Source organism: Ranitomeya variabilis, chromosome 1, assembly GCF_051348905.1.
Source record: "Ranitomeya variabilis isolate aRanVar5 chromosome 1, aRanVar5.hap1, whole genome shotgun sequence".
Taxonomy (NCBI): Eukaryota; Metazoa; Chordata; class Amphibia; order Anura; family Dendrobatidae; genus Ranitomeya; species Ranitomeya variabilis.
The window spans coordinates 740236885-740255327 of NC_135232.1; positions in this window are offsets into that span (position 1 = coordinate 740236885).

Sequence of the window (18443 nt, forward strand, 5' to 3'; positions counted from 1 at the left end):
ATGCCTATGTGGACTCTGGCGCCGCCCTGAGTCTTATGGATTGGTCCTTTGCCAGGCGCTGTGGGTTTAGTCTAGAGTCTCTGGAAGTCCCTATTCCTTTGAAGGGTATCGACTCCACACCATTGGCTAGGAATAAACCTCAATACTGGACACAAGTGACTATGTGTATGACTCCAGACCATCAGGAGGTGATTCGATTCCTTGTGTTGCATAATTTGCATGATGTCTTAGTGCTTGGATTGCCATGGTTACAAACTCACAACCCAGTTCTTGACTGGAAAACAATGTCCGTATTAAGCTGGGGATGTCAGGGGGTTCATGGGGGAGTACCTTTGGTTTCCATTGCTTCATCTACTCCCTCTGAGGTTCCGGCATTTTTGTCTGACTATTGTGATGTTTTTGAGGAGCCTAAACTTAGTTCGCTTCCTCCTCACAGGGATTGCGATTGTGCTATAGATTTGATTCCTGGCAGCAAATTTCCTAAAGGTCGTTTGTTCAATCTGTCTGTGCCAGAGCATGCTGCTATGCGAGAGTATATTAGGGAGTCCTTGGAAAAGGGACATATTCGTCCATCCTCATCCCCTTTAGGAGCAGGTTTTTTTTTCGTGGGTAAAAAAGATGGTTCCCTGAGGCCTTGTATTGATTATCGGCTGTTGAATAAGATTACAGTCAAATATCAGTATCCTTTGCCATTGTTGACTGATTTGTTTGCTCGTATTAAGGGGGCAAGGTGGTTCTCTAAGACTGACCTTCGGGGTGCGTATAATTTGGTGCGGATTAAGCAGGGAGATGAGTGGAAAACTGCATTTAATACGCCCGAGGGCCATTTTGAGTATCTGGTAATGCCTTTTGGTCTTTCTAATGCCCCTTCAGTCTTTCAGTCCTTTATGCACAATATTTTCCGTGAATATCTGGATAAATTTATGATTGTGTATCTGGATGATATTTTGATTTTTTCCGATGACTGGGAGTCGCATGTTCAACAGGTCAGGAAGGTTTTTCAGGTTTTGCGGGCCAATTCTTTGTTTGTAAAGGGTTCAAAGTGTATTTTTGGGGTTCAGAAGATCTCTTTTTTGGGGTATATTTTTTCCCCTTCTTCTATTGAGATGGATCCTGTCAAGGTTCGGGCTATTTGTGATTGGACGCAACCGACTTCCCTTAAGAGCCTTCAGAAATTCTTGGGCTTTGCTAATTTCTATCGTCGATTTATAACTGGTTTTTCAAGTGTCGTTAAGCCTCTAACGGATTTGACTAGGAAGGGTGCTGATGTTTCCAATTGGTCCTCGGCGGCTGTGGAGGCCTTTCGGGAGCTTAAGCACCGCTTTTCTTCTGCTCCTGTGTTGCGCCAACCTGATGTTTCACTTCCTTTTCAGGTCGAAGTTGATGCTTCAGAGATCGGAGCGGGGGCGGTTTTGTCGCAGAGAAGTTCCGATTGCTCGGTGATGAGACCATGTGCGTTCTTTTCTCGAAAATTTTCGCCCGCCGAGCAAAATTATGATGTTGGTAATCGGGAACTCTTGGCTATGAAGTGGGCCTTTGAGGAGTGGCGTCATTGGCTTGAGGGTGCTAGGCATCAGGTGGTGGTCTTGACTGATCACAAGAATCTGATTTACCTTGAGTCAGCCAGGCGTCTGAATCCTAGACAGGCGCGCTGGTCGTTGTTTTTCTCCCGGTTTAATTTTGTGGTCTCATATCTACCAGGTTCAAAAAATGTGAAGGCAGATGCCCTTTCTAGGAGTTTTGAGCCTGACTCCCCTGGTGATTCTGAGCCTACGGGTATCCTTAAGGATGGGGTGATATTGTCTGCTGTCTCTCCAGACTTGCGACGTGCTTTGCAGGAGTTTCAAGTGGATAGGCCCGATCGTTGTCCGCCTGGGAGACTGTTTGTTCCAGATGAGTGGACCAGTAGAGTCATCTTGGAAGTTCATTCTTCTGTGTTGGCAGGCCACCCTGGAATCTTTGGTACCAGAGATTTGGTGGCCAGGTCCTTCTGGTGGCCTTCCCTGTCTCGGGATGTGCGTACTTTTGTACAGTCTTGTGATGTTTGTGCTCGGGCCAAGCCTTGTTGTTCTCGGGCTAGTGGATTGTTGTTGCCCTTGCCTATTCCGAAGTGGCCTTGGACGCACATCTCTATGGACTTTATTTCGGATCTCCCGGTTTCTCAGAAAATGACCGTCATCTGGGTGGTGTGTGACCGTTTTTCTAAAATGGTTCATTTGGTACCCTTGCCCAAGTTGCCTTCTTCATCGGAGTTGGTTCCTCTATTTTTTCAGAATGTGGTTCGTCTACATGGTATCCCGGAAAACATCGTTTCTGACAGGGGATCCCAATTTGTGTCTAGATTTTGGCGGGCGTTCTGTGCCAGGATGGGCATTGATTTGTCTTTTTCGTCTGCTTTCCATCCTCAGACGAATGGCCAGACAGAGCAAACTAATCAGACCTTGGAGACTTATTTGAGGTGTTTTGTGTCTGCTGATCAGGATGACTGGGTCACCTTTTTGCCGTTGGCGGAGTTTGCCCTTAATAATCGGGCTAGTTCTGCCACTCTGGTTTCTCCTTTCTTCTGCAATTCGGGGTTTCACCCTCGTTTTTCATCTGGTCAGGTGGAATCTTCGGATTGTCCTGGAGTGGACACTATGGTGGATAGATTGCACCAGATTTGGAGTCATGTGGTGGACAACTTGAAGTTGTCCCAGGAGAAGACTCAGCAGTTTGCTAATCGTCATCGTCGTGCTGGTAATCGTCTTCGCGTTGGGGACTTGGTGTGGTTATCTTCTCGTTTTGTCCCTATGAAGGTCTCTTCTCCTAAGTTTAAACCTCGGTTCATAGGTCCTTATAAGATTTTGGAGATTCTTAATCCTGTATCGTTTCGTTTGGACCTACCAGCATCTTTCACTATTCATAATGTCTTCCATCGGTCTTTGTTGCGGAGGTACGAGATACCGGTTGTTCCTTCTGTTGAGCCTCCTGCTCCTGTGCTGGTGCAGGGTGAATTGGAGTATGTTGTGGAGAAGATTTTGGACTCTCGCATTTCCAGACGGAGACTTCAATATTTGGTCAAATGGAAGGGATATGGTCAGGAGGATAATTCTTGGGTGACTGCCTCTGATGTTCATGCCTCTGATTTGGTTCGCGCCTTTCATAGGGCTCGTCCTGATCGCCCTGGTGGTTCTCATGAGGGTTCGGTGCCCCCTCCTCAAGGGGGGGGTACTGTTGTGAATTCTGTTTGTGGGCTCCCTCTGGTGGCTACTGGTGGTACTGGTTGACTTCTGTCTTCTATCTCCAGTGCACCTGTTCCCATCAGGAAATGGGAGTTTCCTATATAGTCTGGCTTCTCACTCATTTACTTGCCGGCTATCAATGTTACCAGAGCTCCTCTGTTACTTGCTACCTGCTCCAAGTCTGCTGAGTCAGATAAGTTTGATCATTTGTACCTTTTGTCCAGCGTGCATTTATATGAATCTTGCTGCTGGAAGCTCTAGTGAACTGAAATGACCACTCCGGTGTCATGAGTTGATACCGGAGTTTAAAGTCATTTCAGGATGGTATTTTGTAGGGTTTTGAGTTGACCGCGAAGTCCACTTTTGTATTTTCTGCTATCTAGTTAGTGGGCCTCTCTTTGCTGAACCTGTATTCATACTGCGTATGTGTTTTCTTCTTAACTAACCGTCATTATATGTTGGGGGCTACTATTACTTTGGGGTTTTCTCTGGAGGCAAGCCAGGTCTGTGTTTCCTCTATTAGGGGTAGCTAGATCTTCGGCTGGTGCGAGACGTCTAGGGATAAAACGCAGGTACGTTCCCCGGCCACTGGTAGTTGTGCGTTAGGTTCAGCATCGCGGTCAGCTTAGATCCCATCTTCCTAGAGCTAGTCCTGTTTTTGCCCATGTCCCTGCCATTGGGAATCATGACAGTCGGGGGTTGAAGGAGACCACTACACCCCAGTGGGACGATGGGACCTCTGCGACGTTGGTCAGATCAACCTGGGTTGCCGGTTGTGGTCGGTCTCGCCATGCAGCCACCAAGCGCCGCAGGTGTTCGGCCTCTGGCATGATCTTCAGGCCCTGCGTCTGCAGCGCGCTTTCAGCCGCGGCCGGGTTGGGAGGAGCAGGGGACACCGGAGACAAACGGACCTCCGTGGGCTGGCCCAGCCGAGCGAGCACGCGGGCATCAGCCTCCAAGCGGCGTGCTATCTGGCGGGCCTCGGCTGCAGCTACACACTCCTCAGACGGTGGCAAGGGGGGTCGGCCCATTGGTAGCTCCGTGAGGGTCAGTCCCCGCAACGTTGGCGCATCTGGGGCTGTGTCGGGTGGCGCAGCCTCAGGCTGGATCGGGTCAGTCCCACGCGGTGTTCCCGGTGTCGCCATCTTTTCTCCTTCTCCAGTGTCCTCTTCCCGCGGTCTCTTTCATGGGCGGCCCCGTCTCCATGGTCTCCACCCTCCAAACAGGATAAGGAGGCGGACCTCAGCTGTTGACGGGCACGTCCTCAGGACACAAAAATATTTAGACTGGGCGGCCATGGTTTTTCCGCGCTCTGCGGCTTGTCTACGCCCACTCCACGCCCCTCTTCTCTTCCTGCGCTCTCCTCAGCGCTGTAATGGCTGCGGATTTTGGCGGCAAATGGCGCAGCACAGTCCTTGCAATAAAGTACAGTCCAAGCACAATGAATCACAGTTCCAAGGCACACATGACCTGATTCTTCAGGCTTAAGTAGATCCTGTTCGTGACGCCAACTTGTAGCGCCCCCACTGCCGCAGGGCCGAGGGGTACCCGGTACCGGGCCTGTGAGTCTCTGCTCTGGGGTTGTCACGGTGGCTAGGCCCCGGTCCGTGACCCTGCCGAGGGGCGTACAGGGATAGAATAGATATGGATGATGGTGGTGATGCTGTAGTGGTGCGGTGCAGTAAATAACAAGGACACCAGGTTGCAGTCTCTTTACCTCTTTACTGAAGATCTCTGGGTCCTCAGTCCAGAATACGGTTCACCAGGCTGCGCAAGTCCGGCCGGTCCAATGGCACCTCCAGAGTTCTCTTCACAGGTGGAAATCTGTGCCTTCCTTCTAGCGCTATGTGTTGTGGTCCTTCCCTGCTGTGCTTACAGAAAGTCCCCACAACTGTTGTGTCTGTTTCTTAAGTTCCCTCACAACTCGATTAGATGATGTTCTGCTAATCCTCCGTCCCTCCCTGGTGTTCTGGTTGGGACGGCACCCGTTTGACGGGTAGGCTCGGAGCTCTTCCGGGACCCTAGAGTCGCCCCTCTCCACAAGTTGCCCCGCAAGACTGCATAGGTGATTTAAGTTAGACAGCCCGCCTTAGACTGACTGCCCTGCCGCTGTTTAGAGTATTGCTTGAAGCTGAATGTTATAATACTCCCTCGGCGTTCCGGCCACCGGTAGTGCGCCTCAGTAGGGTGTTGCTTCGGTCTTACAGCACGACCCCTACTGGTATTCTCCTATTGCTTGATCTCGTTTCTCACTCAGCACAATCTATCTCGCTTCTGATCCTTTCTTGGGCACCGCCGCTATCCTGAGCAGGCACGGTCCCGTTACGTTCGTTCAAGTTGCCAAGCCTCTGTCAGGATCCCACCCCTGACAGAGACCCTACTGTATCTTCCTCCACAACACCCTCTGCCACAAGGTGTTGCCTGGTTCCAACCCAGTCAGCTTTCTGATCTAACTTCCTGCCTGACCCCCAGTTTACCCACTATGGTGGGGAGTGGCCTAGTGAATAGAACCCTTAGCTCCCCCCGGAGGCCCGACTGTGAAATGTATTGGTGTCTGTGATACCTGATCAGATGAACTCCTTCAGTGCCATCAGACGCACCATAGCTCCCTTTAGTGGCGGAGCCACAGTACTGCAACGACCAGGACTCTGGGGCGCTGCAAATCCATCTGAAGGGGTTAAATCATTTTACAGCCAGGAGCTGTGCTAAAGCACTCGCTCGTGCCTGTAAACCCCGGGTACTGAAAGGAAAGCAGGATGATCTGTACTTACCTTGAGTTGCGGTGATGCGCCCTCTGCTGGATGTCCTCATATGAACTCGAGCGCGGGAACTTTTCCAAGGCTTCAGTTCATGAGGACATCCAGCAGAGGGCGCATCACCGCAACTCAAGGTAAGTACAGATCATCCTGCTTTCCTTTCAGTACCCGGGTTTACAGGCAAGAGCGAGTGCTTTAGCACAGCTCCTGGCTGTAAAATGATTTAACCCCTTCAGATGGATTTACTTCGTGGGACGTGACAGATCATCTGAAGGTATGTATATTGTTGGTTTATTATTTTTCAGAGCGAGGGTCTTCAGGTGGATTGAGAGAGCAATAAAATATTAAAACAACCTGTGTGTTTATTTCATTAAAATACTTTTTAATAATGTGTGTGTGTTTTTTTTAACCCTCTCATACAATTGGATTAATAATGGATAGGTGTCATAATTGACACCTCTCCATTATTAATCTGGCTTAATGTCACCTTACAATAGCAAGGTGGCATTAACCCTTCATTACCCCATATCCCACCGCTACACGGGAGTGGGAAGAGAGTGGCCAAGTGCCAGAATAGGCACATCTTACAGATGTGCCTTTTCTGGGGTGGCTGGGGGCAGATGTTTGTAGCCGGGGGGGCCAATATCCATGGACCCTCTCTAGGCTATTAATATCTGCCCTCAGTCACTGGCTTTACCACTCTGGCGGAGAAAATTGCGCGGGGGCCCACGCCAATTTTTTCCGCCATTTAACCCTTTATGTTAGCAGTTACAGCGCTGAAATTTTGCACATACACACTACTAACATTAGTAGTGTGAATATGCAAAAAAAAAAAGGGATATGAGATGGTTTACTGTATGTAAACCATGTCTCATATCATGTCGGGTTTGGGAAGGAGATAGCAAAAGCCGGCAATTGAATTACCGGCTTTTCACTAAAACCGCTGCGTATTTCTCGCAAGTCACACTGCTGGTCCGTGTGGAATCCGTATTTTTCTCGCCCCCATAGACTTTCATTGGTGATTTTTTTTGCGCAATACGGTGACAAACGCAGCATGCTGCGATTTTCTACGGCCGTACAAGACCGTATATTACAGATGCGTAATATACGGCTGATATGAGCTGGGCCATAGAGAATCATTGGGCCGTGTGTAATGCGTATTTTACGGACGTAGTTTATGCGCTCATACGTCCGTAAAACTCGCTAGTGTAAGGCCGGCCTAAGGGTGTGTAGATTAAGGGTATGTGTCCACGTTCAGGTTTGCTTCAGGCTTTGGTCAGGATTTTATGCAGGTAAAATCCAGACCAAAAAAAAAACACATGCGTTTTTTAATGCACAGTGGAGACGGGATTTCATTAAATCCCCTCCACTATGCTGTAACATCTGGACGCTGCGTTTTTGATGCTGCGGCTCAGCGCTACATCAAAAATGCAGCGTTTCCTGAACGTGGACACATACCCTTATGCAACCATGTTATTTTAGTTCTCTGTTTTTCTTTTTCTATCTCAAAAGATTTCAGTTTGTTTCTCAATGGATTTTGTTAGGATTTTTTTCATATGATAAAACCCTGGCATTTTAATATCGGTGTGTAGACTTTTTATATCTACTGTAGATAGACAGTATCACACAGGATAGGATTAGATACACAGTTCAGCAGGCAGTATCGCACATGATAGGATTAGATACACAGTTCAGCAGGCAGTATCGCACATGATAGGATTAGATACACGGATCATCAGACAGTTTCACACAGGATAGGATTAGATACACAGCTCAGCAGATAGTATCACACATGATATAATTAGATACACTGCTCAGCAGACAGTATCACACAGGATAGGACTAGACACCCAGTTCAGCAGGCAGTATCGCACATGATAGGATTAGATACACGGATCATCAGACAGTTTCACACAGGATAGGATTAGATACACAGCAGACTGTCACACAGGAGAGGATTAGATACACGGCTCAGCATACAATATCACACAGGAGAGGATTAGATACACGTCTCAGCAGTCAGTATCACACAGGATAGGATTAGATACACAGCTCAGCAGATAGTATGACACATGATATAATTAGATACACAGCTCAGCAGTCAGTATCACACAGGATAGGATTAGATGCAGCTCAGCAGACAGTATCACAAAGGATAGGATTAGATACACAGCTCAGCAGACAGTATCACATATAATAGGCTTAGATACCTGGCTCAGCATATAGTATCACACAAGGAGCTTAGATACTCAGCACCCAATATTTCGCCGTTTATCCTTGGTTTACCCACAGATAATCTTGGAGTTGTATAATGCTGCGAGCTGTGTATTGCGCTATTAGGCTACATATAGAGATGAGCGAATCTGTTCGGCTTCCTCCTTTCTGAATAGCTAGCGCTTACCGAATAAGCTGCAGAGGAAACCCAGATACTTGGAGCGCTCCAATAATCTGGTGTCAGGTGCCTTTTAGTGCTTTTTGATGCTGCAGATTTTTGGCACCATTTCTGCAATCATTAAGTAAAATAGGTAACTTTTTGGAAAATATGCAGAATAAGAAACTCACTAAAAATTCATCATTGGGACATAGCCTTAGACTTTGCTCTGGTCACATTTCAGGGACCCTCCCTGCAGATCTCACACAACGCCATCTGTAGGCAGCCAAATAAATCATAGGAAGAAACTGTAGAAAGCCAAATAAATGAAGTTCATTGAAGAAGAAGTTCTCCACTACTAGGACAACCCCTTCTCATACTCCACGCTTGGTCCCGATAAAATAAAAAAGCTTATACAGTAAAAGAAATCCCTTGCTGATTTTGTAAGTTTGCCCACTGACAAAGACATGAACAGTCTATAATTTTAAGGGTAGGTTAATTTTATCATTGAGAAATAGAATATCAAAAATAAAATCCAGAAAAGCACATAAATTATATACATTTATTTGCATTTTGCAGTGAGAAATAAGTATTTGATCCCTTACCAACCATTAAGAGTTCTGGCTCCTACAGACCAGTTAGATGCTCCTAATCAACTTGTTACCTGCATTAAAGTCAGATGTCTTACATAGTCACCTTTATAAAAGACTCCTGTCCACAGACTCAATCAGTCAGAGTAACCTCTACAACATGGGCAAGACCAAAGAGCTTTCTAAGGATGGTCAGGGACAAGGTCATAGACCTGCACAAAGCTGGAATGGGCTACAAAGCCATAAGTAAGGCTACTTTCACACTAGCGTTTTTTGCAATACGTCGCAATGCGTCGTTTTGGCGAAAAAACGCATCCTGCAAAAGTGCTTGCAGGATGCGTTTTTTCCCCATTAACTAACATTACCGACGCATTTGCGACACATTGCCACACGTCGCAACCGTCGTGCGACGGTTGCGCCGTGTTGTGGCAGACCGTCGGCTGCAAAAAACGTTACATGTAACGTTTTTTGCTGCCGACAGACCACCATTTCCAACCGCGCATGCGCGGCCGGAACTCCGCCCCCACCTCCCAGCACCTCACAATGGGGCAGCGGATGCGTGGAAAAACAGCATCCGCTGCACCCGTTGTGCGGCGCAAACAACGCTAGCGTCGGTACGTCGGCCCGACGCTCTGCGACGGGCCGAGTACGACGCTAGTGTGAAAGAAGCCTAAGACGCTGTTGGTGCAATAGCAAGTAAGAACTGTTGGTGCAATAGCAAGAAAATTGAAGAAATACAAAATGACTGACAATCGACATCGATCTGGGACACCATGCAAACAACAATCAAATCAAGCATCAAGAGGAAGTCATGTCTGCGGCCCCTCTCTCACTTCCATGTGATGTTCGATTTGTCTGAAGGCAGGGCCAGTGACAGCAGCGCTGATTGGACATCAGGCTCAGGTGTCATAACAACTGCACGAGAACGCAAGTGCCAATACCGCTGGAATAGCGCCGTGAGTATAAGCTTTTTTATTTACATCAAGATGGGGTTGTCCTACTAGTGGAAAACCGCTTTAATGTGAGATAGTGTACAAATTTACTGTACACAAGCGGAGAGCAGCACCCTTATCACACCGCAAGAGTACCATATCAACCTGATTACCATGCTGCCACCCTTACCACATTGTTACTATTACCACACCGCCAGCATCACCACTCTGCCACCCTTACCAGACTGCTACTATAACTACAACGTCAACATCACCACAGCTCCGCCATCATTACACCATCACCACAACACTTATGTTACCACACCTCGACATTACCTCGGCGCTACCATTACCATACCGGCATCTTCACCACATCACTGTCAGTATCACTATTGCACCAACACAACTCTAACCACACCGCCACAATTACCATACTACCACAATCACCACACCACCATTACCTCACCACTAAAGTTACCACAATGCTAGAATCACCACACTACCACCATTACCGAACCACTAACATCACCACATCGCCACCATCACTACACCGCTATCAGCGTCGGCCTGGAGCACCTTGGGGCTACCAGAGAAAATCATTCTTGGGACCCACTCTGTAGCTACATAGAAATAAATTCAAGACCGTCAAATGTGTGGTAAAATATGATAATATCAGGGTATAATATAAGGTAGTACACATCTTAATTATGTAGCAGGGGTTGGGGTAGCCCCCCCTCATAGAATATAAAGTAGCCCCCCTCATAGAATATAATGTAGCCTCCCTCATGGAATATAATGCAGCCCCCCTCATAGGGTTGTCATGGTTCCCAATGGCAAGGGAACGTAAGAAACATATAAATAACGAACGAGCTCTCGGGTGATGGAAACTCGAGTTGACCGTGAGCTAAATCTACCACACAACTAATAGTAGCCAGGGAGCATACCTACGGCTTCCTAGATGCCACGCGCCAGCCGGAGAACTAACTACGCCTGGTAGAGGAAGGAACAGACCTGGCTTACCTCTAGTGAAATTCCCCAAAGATGATAGCAGCCCCCACATATATTGACGGTGATTTCAGGGGAAAAGACATACACAGTATGAAAGTAGATTTAGCAAAGAGAGGTCCACTTACTAGATAGCAGAAGGATACAAAAGAGGACTTCACGGTCAACTGAAAACCCTTTCAAAAACCATCCTGAAATTACTTTAAAACTCCTGTGTCAACTCATCACACAGGAGTGGCAATATCAGACCACAAGAGCTTCCAGCAACAGAAAATGACAAAACTGTACACTGGACAAAAATACAAAAACGATAAGGACAATGAGTCCACTTAGCTGATCAGCAGACTAGCAGCAGGAACATGCAACCGAAAGACTCTGGTTACAATGATGACCAGCAAGGAAATGACTGGAGAGCAAGGCTAAATAGGAAACTCCCAAACACTGATGGAAGCAGGTGAACAGAAGCAGCAAAGTGCAAACAAGTCACCAGTACCACCAGCAACCACCAGGGGAGCCCAAAAAGCGGATACACAACAGTACCCTCCCCTTAAGGAGGGGGCACCGAACCCTCACAAGAACCGCCAGGGCGATCTGGATGAGCCCTATGAAAGGCACGAACCAAATCCGAAGCATGAACATCAGAGGCAGTTACCCAAGAATTATCTTCCTGACCATAGCCTTTCCATTTAACCAGATATTGAAGTCTCCGTCTGGAAATGCGGGAGTCCAAGATCTTCTCTACGACGTACTCCAATTCACCCTCCACCAGCACAGGAGCAGGAGGTTCAGTAGAAGGAACCACCGGTACCTCATATCTCCGCAACAACGACCGATGGAACACATTATGGATAGCGAAAGATGCCGGGAGGTCCAAACGAAAGGAAACAGGGTTAAGAATCTCCAAAATCCTATAAGGACCGATGAACCGAGGCTTAAATTTGGGAGAAGAAACCCTCATAGGGACAAAACGGGAAGACAACCACACCAAGTCCCCAACGCGAAGGTGGGGACCAACACGACGACGACGGTTAGCAAACTGCTGAGTCCTCTCCTGGGACAATTCCAAATTATCCACCACTTGTCCCCAAATCCGATGCAACCGATCCACTACCGCATCCACTCCAGGACAATCCGAACATTCAACCTGACCAGATGAAAAACGCGGATGAAACCCTGAATTGCAAAAGAAAGGAGAAACCAAAGTGGCAGAACTAGCCCGATTATTAAGAGCAAACTCCGCCAATGGCAGAAAGGCAACCCAATCATCCTGATCCGCAGACACAAAACACCTCAAATAAGTCTCCAAAGTTTGATTAGTTCGCTCCGTCTGGCCATTGGTCTGAGGATGGAATGCAGACGAAAAGGACAAATCAATGCCCAACCTGGCACAGACTGCCCGCCAAAATCTAGACACGAACTGGGTACCCCAAAAAGGAAATTTTTTGAACCCCAAAAACACACTTTGAACCCTTTACACACAAAGAATTCTCCCGCAAAACCTGAAAAACCCTCCTGACCTGCTGAACATGAGACTCCCAGTCATCAGAAAAAATCAAAATATCATCCAAGTACACAATCATAAATTTATCCAAATATTCACGGAAAATATCATGCATTAAGGACTGAAAGACCGAAGGTGCATTAGAAAGGCCGAAAGGCATTACCAAATACTCAAAATGGCCCTCAGGCGTATTAAATGCGGTTTTCCACTCATCCCCCTGCTTAATTCGCACCAAATTATACGCCCCACGAAGATCAATCTTAGAGAACCACTTAGCCCCCCTTATGCGAGCAAACAAATCAGTCAGCAAAGGCAACGGATACTGATATTTGACTGTAATTTTATTCAGGAGTCGATAATCAATACAAGGCCTCAGAGAGCCATCCTTTTTAGAGACAAAGAAAAAACCGGCTCCTAAAGGTGATGAAGAAGGACGAATATGTCCCTTTTCCAGGGACTCCTTAATATACTTGCGCATAGCAGCATGTTCAGGTACAGATAGGTTAAACAAACGACCCTTTGGAAATTTACTGCCAGGAATCAGATCTATAGCGCAATCACAATCCCTGTGAGGAGGGAGTGAACCAATTTTAGGCTCTTCAAAAATATCACGATAATCAGACAAAAATGCCGGAATCTCAGATGGAATAGATGACGAAATGGACACCAAAGGAGTGTCCCCATGAGCCCCCCGACATCCCCAGCTTAACACAGACATAGCTTTCCAGTCAAGGACTGGGTTATGAGACTGTAACCATGGTAATCCAAGCACCAAAACATCATGTAAATTGTACAACACAAGGAAGCGAATCACCTCCTGATGGTCTGGAGTCATACGCATAGTCACTTGCGTCCAGAACTGTGGTTTATTACAAGCCAACGGTGTAGAATCAATACCCTTCAGAGGTATAGGGACTTCCAGAGGCTCTAAATCAAACCCACAGCGCCTGGCAAAGGGCCAGTCCATAAGACTCAGAGCGGCGCCAGAGTCCACATAGGCATCCACGGTAATAACTGATAATGAACAAATCAAGGTTACAGACAAAATAAATTTGGACTGTAAAGTGCCAATTGAAATAGACTTGTCAACCTTCCTAGTACGTTTAGAGCATGCCGATATAACATGAGCAGAATCACCACAATAGAAGCATAACCCATTTTTACGCCTATAATTCTGCCGCTCGCTTCTGGACATAATTCTGTCACATTGCATTTTCTCTGGCGTCTCTTCAGAAGATACCGCCAAATGGTGCACGGGTTTGCGCTCCCGCAAACGCCGATCAATCTGAATTGCCATTGTCATGGACTCATTCAGACCTGTAGGCGCAGGGAACCCGACCATAACATCTTTAACGGCATCAGAAAGGCCCTCTCTGAAATTTGCCGCTAAGGCGCACTCATTCCACTGAGTAAGCACAGACCATTTACGAAATTTTTGGCAGTATATCTCAGCTTCATCTTGCCCTTGAGATAGGGCTATCAAAGCTTTTTCAGCTTGAATCTCCAAATTAGGTTCCTCATAAAGCAACCCTAAAGCCAGGAAAAACGCATCCACATTGAGCAACGCAGGATCCCCTGGTGCCAATGAAAATGCCCAATTTTGAGGGTCACCTCGCAGCAAAGAAATTACAATCTTAACCTGCTGGACAGGATCTCCTGAGGAGTGAGGTCTGAGAGAAAGGAATAATTTACAATTATATTTGAAATTCAGAAACCGAGATCTATCTCCGGAAAACACCTCTGGTGTAGGGATTTTAGGTTCAGAAATAGGAGTATGCATAACAAAATCTTGTAAATTTTGAACCTTCGTAGCAAGATTATTTAAACCTGCAGCCAAACTCTGAGGATCCATCTTTAAACAGGTGAGCTCAGAGCCATTCAAGGATTATAAGGAGAGAAAGGTAAAGGCTGTAATCAGAGCTGAAATACAACTGATCCAACTATGGAGTAAGCATAGGGAAAAAGAAAAAAAAAAAGAAAAATTTACAGACTTCTTTTTTCTCTCCTTTCTTCTGCCAATAAGTTTAACACAGGCCGGTCATACTGTCATGGTTCCCAATGGCAAGGGAACGTAAGAAACATATAAATAACGAACGAGCTCTCGGGTGATGGAAACTCGAGTTGACCGTGAGCTAAATCTACCACACAACTAATAGTAGCCAGGGAGCATACCTACGGCTTCCTAGATGCCACGCGCCAGCCGGAGAACTAACTACGCCTGGTAGAGGAAGGAACAGACCTGGCTTACCTCTAGTGAAATTCCCCAAAGATGATAGCAGCCCCCACATATATTGACGGTGATTTCAGGGGAAAAGACATACACAGTATGAAAGTAGATTTAGCAAAGAGAGGTCCACTTACTAGATAGCAGAAGGATACAAAAGAGGACTTCACGGTCAACTGAAAACCCTTTCAAAAACCATCCTGAAATTACTTTAAAACTCCTGTGTCAACTCATCACACAGGAGTGGCAATATCAGACCACAAGAGCTTCCAGCAACAGAAAATGACAAAACTGTACACTGGACAAAAATACAAAAACGATAAGGACAATGAGTCCACTTAGCTGATCAGCAGACTAGTAGCAGGAACATGCAACCGAAAGACTCTGGTTACAATGATGACCGGCAAGGAAATGACTGGAGAGCAAGGCTAAATAGGAAACTCCCAAACACTGATGGAAGCAGGTGAACAGAAGCAGCAAAGTGCAAACAAGTCACCAGTACCACCAGCAACCACCAGGGGAGCCCAAAAAGCGGATACACAACATAGGGTATAATACAGCACCCCACAAAATATAATGCAACCCCCTCATAAGGTATAATGCAGTCCCCCATAGAATATAATGTAGCACCCTCATATGGCATAATACAGCCCCCCTCATATAGTATAATGCAGCCCCTCCACAGAATATAATGTAGCCCCCTCAAAGTATAATGCAGCTGTGGCACCCCAGGAGTTCGGGTACCACAATGGTATTTCCTTCCTCTCGGGGAGGGTGATGCCATGCCTGGAAGCGAGGGGGATCCCTTTAACAGGTAACACATACATGCAACATGTTCTGACTCCAGGCCAGAAGGGGGAGCTATAGACCCGGTTTCAGGGGAACTTCCCTATATATGTTCTGGCTTGGAGGAGGAGTTAGTGCAGTCTGTAGGAAAGTGTGAGGAATAAGGAGCACAGGAGAAGTGAGGAGCTGGAGGGGAGCTGAGACTGAGCTCTCTCCTCACTGAAGAGCAGGAACAGGACATTGGGAGTCCGAGACTGTGTGGGACTGTATGCCCCACAGCAGAAACTGGAGGGCAGGAGATTTAAAGTTGCCTGTCCACAACTAAACTTGAAGGCACAGCAGCATATAGAGCCCGGAGTAGCTGCAGTAGAGACACCTGTGAAAAGGCTCGCGTTGCCTGCCATGCGGGTACTGTCCTAGGACAAAGAGAGAGAGAGAGAGGACCTTGTCAGAAGCCTCAGGCAACAAGGGACGTATAGTACAGCACAGTAAGGAAGGCTTCAAACCCCACCTGGTTAAAGGGACTCTTAATCGCTTCCAGGCTGCCCGGACCCCACCATCACCTGGGATCTGCACCTTGTGTCCTTCAATTCTTTCCGGCACTACACCATCTGTCATGTTTACCCACTACATCGGGAGCCCTGGTGATCAAGCTTCACCTGTGGGAAGCCATACTATCCCTGCTGCAGTATCATCATCCCAGTGGACCCCTTTTAGCAGCGTCGGTCATCCCTGACCGAATACCACAGGTGGCATCATGAACATTCTTTATTCAAAACAACCCATTTAAGACTTTCCCTTTAATTTGGATGCCCAGGGCCACGGACCGGGTCGCTGCCACCGTGACTACCCCTTTAATGACCACCGGACCAAGCCCGAGTACCCCAGGGTCCTAGCGGGCGGTCCACAGCCCCCTTATAAGGCAGCCCCCCATACAATATACTGTTGCCCCCTCATAGGGCCCATGGGGGCGTGGGGAAGCGTGAATATTAATTTCTCTTTAGCAGCAGGGACAGGCTCCTGTCTCCAGCTGCTGCTCTCTGGCACCGGGCGGGTCCCTCTTGACTGAGGGGCCCCATAGCATCTGGGTGTGCCGCTATTAGTGACACGCCACTGGCTTGGGGGCCGCTGGAGCAGTGGGGGCCCTTGGCAACTGCTGGCCAATATGCCAGCAGGTGTCAGTGTCTGGGCCCACTGGAGAATCCTCCTGTTCTCTGGTGGGCCAGTATGACACTGACTGTTATCATCGCCACACTGCCACCATAACCACACTGCCATCATCACTCCACGGCCACCATTACCATATCGCCACCATCACCACATCACTGTCATCACCACAGCACCACCACCATCACACAACCACAACCCTAACCACATTGAACACTAACCATACTGTCACAATCACCACACCACCACTATCATCCCACAGCAACTAGTACTACACCACCATTACCACACCACCACAATCACCACACAACCACCATCACTCTACAGCCACCATTACCATACCGTTACCATCACCACATCAACATTATCACCACACAATTACCATCACCACAATGCCACCAAAACCACACTGCCACCATAACCACACCGCCATCATCACTCCACAGCCACCATTATCATACCTCCACCATCACCACATCACTGTCATTACCACAGAACCACCATCACACAACCCTAACCACATCGCCACACCTACCATACTGTCACAATCAACATACCACCACCACCACACCGCCGCCATCAACACACCGTCGCCATCACTACACCACTACCATCACCACAACACCACAATCAACTATGGCTGTGACACTACAGGGTGGGCCATTTATATGGATACATCTAAATAAAATTGGAATGGTTGGTGATATCAACTTCCTGTTTGTGGCACATTAGTATATGGGAGGGGGAAAACTTTTCAAGATGGCTGGTGACCATAGAGGCCATTTTGAAGTCGGTCATTTTGGATCCAACTTTATTTTTTTCAATGGGAAGAGGGTCATGTGACACATCAAACTTACTGAGAAATTCACAAGAGAAACAATGGTGTGCTTGGTTTTATTCTTTCATGAGTTATTTACAAGTTTATGACCACTTATAAAATGTGTTCAAAGTGCTGCCCATTGTGTTGAATTGTCAGTGCAACCCTCTTCTCCCACTCTTGACATACTGATAGCAACACTGCAGAAGAAATGCTAGCACAGGCTTCCAGTATCCGTTGTTTCAGATGCTGCACATCTCGTATCTACACAGCATAGACAATTGTCTTCAGATGACCCCAAAGATAAGGGGGTCAGATCGGGAGACCTTGGTGGCCATTCAATTGGCCCACGACAACCAATCCACTTTCCAGGAAACTGTTCATGTATGACACCCATAATGTCGTGGTGCACCATCTTGCTGGAAAAACTCAGGGAACGTGCCATCTTCAGTACATAGAGAGGGCAACACATCATCATGTAGCAATTTCAGATATCCAGTGGCATTGAGGTTTCCATTATTAATAATAATAATAATAATAATAATTTTTATTTATATAGCGCCGACATATTCCGCTGCACTTTACAATTAAGCGGGGACATGTACAAACAATAAATTTGGTACGAGTTAAGACAATTTAAACAGTGACATTAGGAGTGAGGTCCCTGCTCGCAAGCTTACAATCTACAAGGAAATGGGGGGACACAATAGGTGAAAAGTGCTTGTTATTTCAGGTCTGGCAATTATAATAAATAGGGATTTTCATACAAAGCTGCATGATCCGGTCATCAGCCCGTGTGTTTAAGTGCAATAGTCAAGTATCAAGTGCAGTTAATCGTGTGCATGGAGGGTGTGGAGACAGATGAATATAGGGTGCAGATTCAGAGTAATATTTGGAAGGAGGGAACAGGGCAAAGTTAGTTTACTGAGTAGTTGATGTGGTAGGCTTGTTTGAAGAGATGGGTTTTAAAAGCGCGCTTGAATAGGTCGGGGCTAGGTATTAGCCTGATCATCTGGGGAAGTGCATTCCAGAGAGCTGGCGCAGCACGAGAGAAGTCTTGGAGACGGAGGTGT